Source organism: Myotis yumanensis, unplaced genomic scaffold (genome assembly GCF_028538775.1).
Source record: "Myotis yumanensis isolate MYYU_CA2020_CCGP unplaced genomic scaffold, mMyoYum1.0.hap1 SCAF_10, whole genome shotgun sequence".
In the NCBI taxonomy this organism is placed as follows: domain Eukaryota; kingdom Metazoa; phylum Chordata; class Mammalia; order Chiroptera; family Vespertilionidae; genus Myotis; species Myotis yumanensis.
This window is the reverse complement of record NW_027223761.1, coordinates 50,883,495-50,891,156: the sequence shown is the minus strand read 5'-3', so window position 1 is coordinate 50,891,156 and position 7,662 is coordinate 50,883,495. Positions and strand designations below refer to the sequence as shown.

Below are 7,662 nucleotides of genomic sequence, written 5' to 3'. Positions count from 1 at the left end.
ATTGGACAGTTTGATTTTTGGCAAAAATAAAACAATATTTTTCAAGGCAGCAAATGGCTGCCAAATAAGTACTGCACATAAATATTGTTATTGTTACACAAAAGGGGAAGAGAATGTATTGTTTTCTGTTTTTCCCCTCAGACATATGAAATATGTTGTATGCTCAAACCTATAGTGCTAGCTTTTACCTACTTCTCAGAAGAAATTTCCAGATAGTAATTTTTAAATATTATAAAGTAGAGTGGGCACTATGAGTACAATAAATAATAGTTAATTCAATGCCCACAAAGAGGAAGAGATGCAAAGATTTGTTCTATTGCTTTTAAAAACTATATACCTACATGGAGGACAAAACTAAGGTTTTAGTAGAAAAGCTGACAGGGGGAAAAAAAAAAGAAATTACTCAAAAGCAAATTGAGGACATAGAACCAAAGTTGCTTTATGTAGTAATTAGAGGTTGTATATAGAAAAGACTATTTCACAGAGATAAGGAAATGGCATTAGTGTTTTCTGATTTAGAGTCATCAAAATCTATTTAGTTTTTTATGTCCAGATAAAGTTTCTGACCTTACGAGAGACTTCAAAGACAGATAAGTGGGTAGATAAAGCACCCCGATGGAATTTAATTAAAGCTATAATGAACACTGGTTTTGTGTTATCTAGATGAATTTTCAATCTTAGCAATACCTGCAATGTTAGTAGATTTCACTATAGTCAAGTTAATGCATTTGGCTGTAAGATATTTGCTGATAGTGTGTGTGTGCAAGGAAAAAATAAACATTTGGGGCTGTTTAGAAGTGAAGGCCATTACATTCTTTGAGACCATAATGGTGGACTATAAACTATAGATAAGGTTGACAGAGTTATAAAGGTTAAAAAATCATAAAATAGTAGCATTTTCATAATAGCTATAATTTCATATGTGCTTATTATGTGCCAGAGATATTATATTCATGAACTCAGCCTTTATAATAATCCTATGAAGTAGGTAGAGACTTTTATTAACTTCATTTTATAAATAGAGAAACTGAGGTCTAGAACCATAACAAGCTTATCTAACTTCACTGAACTGGTAAGTGGCAATGTTGAGATTCTAATTCCAGATTGGGTAATTTGGTAATATGAGTGCCTCACTCCTCTGCTCTCCTGATCTTAAATTCTATGTTTGTATCATCTAGTTCCATCTGGTGGGCAGCAGTGGAACAGAGGGTAGAACACTGGACATAGAGTCATAAGACCTGTATTTAAGTTCCAGTTTTACTACTTACCAGTTATGTAATCATCAGCTAGATTGGACTGTGTGTCCAGGATAGTTCAAACACATCCCTGGTGGTGGATGCTGACTCTTAGCTGGGAGCTCAACTGAAGCTTAGCCATGTGCTTTTGACTTCAAAAACTGTAATTTGTTCTTAAATGTCAATTCCCTCTGTCCTGCGTGTTGAACTTCTATTTATTCCTTAAAACCTCTGCCCTAAGCCTTCATTTTGGAACCCTCATATTGACTTGCTTTCACTATCCTTGGGCTCCTGGAATAAGGTGTTCATCTCTCAGTCAGAGCTTTCATTCTCTGACATTGTCGGCTTTGAATTAGAGGTCAGTCAACCCCAACAGACTGCAATCTCAAATGTTGCAACCAAAGGTGTGGGTGTTTTTTTTTTGTCCTTAGAGACTAGACATTGTCTTCATAGTAGGCGTCTAATAAATGTTGATGAATGAATGCTATTCGGTCAGCTTTCCACTGTAGCATTTTAAATGGCCCAAAGCTTATTTGTACAGCAGTTACCTTACCTATTCTAGTAAAATCACTGACTGACGTCAGAGGGTGAGTCATAACACTATTAAATTGCCTCAATAAAGCAGGCTAAAACCTTGTAAGTCTCTGTATTTTACTCCACCCCCCCCCCGCCCCCCCCAGTATGTGACATATTGACAATGCCATTTAATATGCTTGCATAAAGCTATGAAGTCTTAAGAATTATTCTGAATGCACATTATTTCCTTTTATCAGAGAGATGCAGCTGTATGAATAAGATAAGGCAGTGAGGAATTTGCTATATCTAATATCAAATGCAAGTTGTGAGGATTATTATACCCCCTGATTAAGTGTTTTAGAGGCAATAATGTTTTTCTTTAAACCCCCGCCCCCAATTTTTACTTAAATATACATGTATAATTGATTCTTACAAAACCATTTATTGCGCACCTGCTGATGCACTAAATCCTGAGGATAGAGAAAATAAAATAACACCAATTATTTAAAAACACACACTCTGATGGTGATTAATGACCAAATACGTACATTCTTTAAAAAACAAGAGATAAATGAAATGAATGGAAGTAGCTAGTACAAATGAAATTAATGACACAAAGGAGAAAGTGACTCTGTTTGAATGTTTAATACTTCAAGAGGATGAAATAGTTGAGCTGCATTTTGAAAAACAAGTAGCAAAAATACCTAGAAAGAATGCGGTTGGAGAGGGAACAGAGCATTCCAGTCAGACTGGGCAGCAAGGGGAGACGCAGTCAGAGAAACCTGCCCAGGGCACCACATCTTCCACTCGGGGAGCCACGGGAAGTTTGGGAGAAGGAGGGTGTCCTGATCAGAGGGTGATTTACAAAGGCAAATACATACATATATGAAAACCTATTACAGGGAAGAAAAAACAGAGGAAGAGACACCAATTAGGAGGTTATTGAAATATTTTAGGCTGATGGGAATGGGGAATGTAAATTCAGGCGGGGGCTGTGGGAATGGTGAAGTAGGCTTAGGTAACAGAAACATAGCAAAGTGACATCTATGGGATTTGATACCATACTGTAGAGTGTTGTCACCAGAGGCAGTGGTAGAAAAAGCACACTCTGTGTTCAGCTATGAGTTTTGGTACCTGGGCAGATGATGATGGTGTTAGCATAGACTCAGTGGGATGAACAGGGAGGACGCAAAGGTCCCTTTTAGAAACTACATCTGGAATACACATTGGTAGGCATGATTCTACTGCTGCCAGGGATGTTCCACAGCCTCCCTGGGAGGCCAAGGCTTCCCACCTCTTGCATGTAAGCAGGCACCACCTTTGGAAAGGGTCCATGAATTTTAGGTAAACCCAGATGTTATGCCATTAGAGGCATATTGCAATAGGAATTCTCATTTTATCTTTAATTGACTCACAATGGCAGCAAACAACATAATTTGGATTCCGGTAGTGAAGCCAAGCTAGTACTGATTGAGACAATAGTTTGCAATAGTTTGAGACAAAAGGCTGTCTGGACACACAGCCTTTTCCCATACAAATGAGCACAAACCTGCAGGCAATCTTTAGTGACTAATAAGACCTCCTTTCAGATCTAGTGTAGAGTTTGTTTGCTTGTTCATTGTTGTTGTTGTGGTTGTTTTTTCTTTCTGATTTTGGCATATTATGTAGTATCACAATGCTCATTCCAGATGCAGGGGAATCGAAAGCTTAGTGAATCATTTAGAAAATATACATACAGATTTACAAAATAAATCCAAACAGATAAACAAAACAATGAGATACATATACAGAAATTTGAAAAAAATGTTTTTTTTTCCTAAACTAGAATGAACTGATATAGTCCTCCCATATATTAGCTATTGAAAACAAAATAACATCCCAACGTGGATACCCCCGGGAGGTCACTCTCCCTGGGGCTCTGTCCAGGTGGCGTAGGGGAGCATAGGGCTTTGCCCCGTGATATACAGTCCCTTTCCACAACGTTGGACAGAAAGCCAGGCCTTGAGTCTGCGCCTGCATATTCCTACAACTTCTCAGGGTCCTGTGGACCATGACTGAGGTGATAAACCATGCAGGAAACATATAGTAAAAAAAAAAAAAAAAAGAAAAAAGAAAAGAAAAAGAAAAAAACACACAAAAAACAAAATAACAACAGCAGCAGACAAAACTAAAACAAAGAACCCAACCCTATTGTGATATTTCCCAGTATTATAATAACATAAGGCATATGTATTATTTGTTGAGTCTGATACTAGCCATTATAATTAAAAGTATATAAAACTATCCTCATGTCACATTAGGATCAAGCTGTTGCTTTTCTCCGTGGTTACCATCTGGAGTCATTGGTAACTTTCCCTGCAGATGCAGCTTATCTGGCTCTTGAACTGATCCTCATCAAGGTAGAAGTTAGCCTTTTATTTGCTCAGCAGCCTCAGGCTCTTCTTATGGTAAAATATGTAATTATAATATTGCCCAGATTTTTGATAACATGAGTTCCAAGACATAAGATCAGAGCAACAAGGAAAGTTGGCTTTCCTAAACTACTGAAAACACTGCCCCCTACCTCCTCTTAGGCCCCTTCCCATGCAAATTACCTTCTACCTTAGTTTCTCTGCTTAGCACTCTTCAGGAGTGTTCCCTACCTTCCCTGCTCAAGCATGACTATATCTGTGGAAACCAGAGCTGGGTCCCTAAAGCTACATGTGCTTCACTTCTAAAATAGCTGTGGCTTTCTCCCCATGATCTACTTTGTACCTCCTCTCATGTGACTTTGGGTCATTACTGCTATTGTTTGCTGTCCTACTTGGAATGATGACTCCATTTCAGTTACCCTTGGAAGTGATGACTGTCTACTGACTGTACATTGCTTCTGAGGACAGTACTCTCTCGTAGACAACGATTGTCTAGGAATCAGGGCTAATGAGCCTCCCTGATTCCAAAGGAGGATAAGCCATACAGGGTCCTTTCCTCTGAGCCCCAGAGTCTGATAGGAGGAAAGGCACACAATAAGTATAGAACCACAGTTGTTTAATGATTCACCTTACTATGGGTAAGAGGTTTTCCTACAGAACCTTGGACACTGGACGTGTTGCAAGAGGAAAAGCAGAGCTGTGAAAAGATAAGGATACCTTTGGGCCCCAATGGGTCCATTGCTCAGAAAAGAAAATACTTTTTGAGAACAGATAAAGGACAGGACTCGCTTTGCTTTGATTTGGTTGCTTCTCTGAACCCTGACCTTCTCTGGGAGTTTGCCTCAGGAATGCTGACCATTCTTAGGTTCCAGCAACATCATAGAATATTAACATCATAGAAAATTAGCTATCTTGTTATGGACTTCAAGATCCTGGAAGGAGACACACAGACCACTGATTCTGCAGCTGCTTATCCTGACCCCCTTGTCCTTCCCCTCTTGCATGTAGCCTTTCTTCCTTATCCATATATAATCAGCAGGCTGGCAGGGAGGTTAGAGAAGAATTTACAGGATGACCTGCTGCCTCTCCATACTGCCAGCATTATTAAAATAAACATTCATATATGATTCAACCTTGTCTCTGCTTAATTTGTCTCAAGTGGTGACAGGAGGCCCAGACCTATTTGGTGTCCACTTTCAATTCTAGGATGCCTGCCTTCCTCTGGAGGTCTCCCTCTTCCAGAACCATGGACCCTGCTCTTAAATCACTTCCCCTTTCTTCCAAGTTCATGTTATGAATCTTCACTGTTTTATAAAGAAGTCAGTGTTACCTATTTCACTTCCATTATCAATACTGAAATATCAGAATCCCAGAACCTCAGAATTAGAAAGACCTTTACACAACATTGCTACTCAAAATCAATTCAAAGTATAAATCCTAACTGCATCAACTCTGCCAAGTGTCCATCACCCACCATGTAAGTACTTCCGTTATTAGGAAACTCATCACTTGCAATTCAGAAAGTTGTTTTTTGTTTGTTTGTTTGTTTGTTTTCATATTGAGTCCAAATCTGCCTCCCTGATAGTAACATTTTTTCTTCTTTCTTCTTTTTTTGGTACTATTTATTAGTTTATTTTAAAAACTCCTTTCTACCTAGCTTCCCATTTCTTTTTGTTTATTATGTTTCCTTCTAGAAATCACTCTCGACTGCCTATTGAATTTCCTATTTTTATGTATCACTTTAATAATTATGTGAGCCATTCTCAGGGGAGTAGGAAAAAATCACCAAAAGCTATGTTTTAAACATTTAATATACAAAGCCATCTGTTATACCCAGAAGAGATAGAATTGATGAACAGGACATGGGGTATTATTGTTTCATAAATGAATCTCAAAAGAATAGATTTCCAATGAGCAAATCACTTTTTCTGCTGGGACCTAGTAAGTTTGTATTGCCATGACTATGAGAGCATAGGGATATGTTAGGTAGTCCTTGAACTTGCCAATTAAAATCTAACTCAAATGGTTGACTTTATAGAAAAACAGAAAGAAGGATAACATTAATAGAATCTTAAAACTCTAGGAGTTATTTGGGTTTGAGTTTAATTAATGTATTCATAAGCTTTAAAAATGAATCTTGGTCTCTGTTCTTCAGTACTTATCCTGGTGAGGAGCTCAATCTCACATATGTAGGCAGATTCACTGATGAATAACTCTGATTATACTGAAGATTTTCTTTTGTTGAAATATCATAGGGCTCTCTGTACTGTCCATCTTTTAGATATATTTGTTTATACTAAGTCATTATTCCATCCATTCATACATTATGTGTCTTTTTCTCTGAAAACGTATATAATAAGGGCCTTTGCAAAGCCTTGTCCTAAACCCTAAGGATGCAATCATGAACAAAGTAGCACTATTTTATGCTGTGATAAGGCTTAGACTAATGGACTAAAGTCAAAGTAATTGGAAAAAAATCACATAATAAGGATAAATTTTTTGTTTCATTAAAAAAAATAACATTTTAAATTGTAGTAAGGGCTATGAAGCAAAACTACAGAGGTTTTATTAGATCATGTAATAGTGCACTCTGACCAATTCTGATAGTAGTACTAGTCATAGAGGTATTGGTGGTGGACATGATACTTCCTGATGAAGTTATATTTCTTTATTTATTTTAATCAATTAATTAATTTCTTTATTGATTAAGTTATTACATATGTGTCCTTATCCCTTCATTGCCCTTCCACCCCCCCCCTCTCGCCCTCACCACCCTGGTGTCTGTGTCCATTGGTTAGGCTTACTAGTATATGCATGCATACAAGTCCTTTGGTTGATCTCTCCACGTTACCCCCACCCTCCCCTACCTTTCCTCTGAGGTTTGATAGTGACAGTCTGATCGATGCTTCTCTGTCTCTGGATCTGTTTTCATTCATCAGTTTATGTTGTTCATTATATTCCACAAATGAGTGAGATCATATGATATTTATCTTTCTCTGACTGGCTTATTTCACTTAGCATAATGCTCTCCAGTTCCATCCATGCTGTTGCAAATGGTAATAATTCTTTCTTTTTTACTGCAGTGTAGTATTCCATTGTGTAGTTGTACCGCAGTTGATGAAGTGATATTTAAATTGAGGTCTGAAGATCGGTTAATGGAGGGAGAGAGAAGTCCTTGTCTCCCATGGTTACTAGTGGGAGTGGAATTCTTGTGATAGTCCAAGAAAAATAGTCTTCTGAGACTTGCACAGGACAATGAGTAATTTTTATTTCTGCGGAATTAAAACCTGGAGTTTTCAAAGTCCAAATTACCTTTGTACAGTCATAGAAAAATGTAGCTGGGGTTTCAGCAGAGCTAAAATCAGAGTCTGTCCAGAGTTTCCTTTCCATGTTGGAGCAGAGTCCAGACCAGCATCAGGCTAGCTTGCTTTGTGTTTCCCACTGCAGTCCATCAGTCTATTGTATGTGGGGTCCAGGGACACATTGCTAAGGAGGGAACA

General features: G+C 38.0%; 1 non-coding gene across 1 annotated transcript; it reads left to right on the top strand.

Annotated features, from left to right (window-relative positions):
- The first annotated feature begins 3,629 nt into the window (after positions 1-3,629).
- On the top strand, positions 3,630-3,835 carry LOC139019092 (small nucleolar RNA SNORA73 family). Its single transcript, XR_011472992.1, has one exon. It is a non-coding gene; the product is annotated as a small nucleolar RNA SNORA73 family (small nucleolar RNA).
- The last annotated feature ends 3,827 nt before the right edge of the window (positions 3,836-7,662 follow it).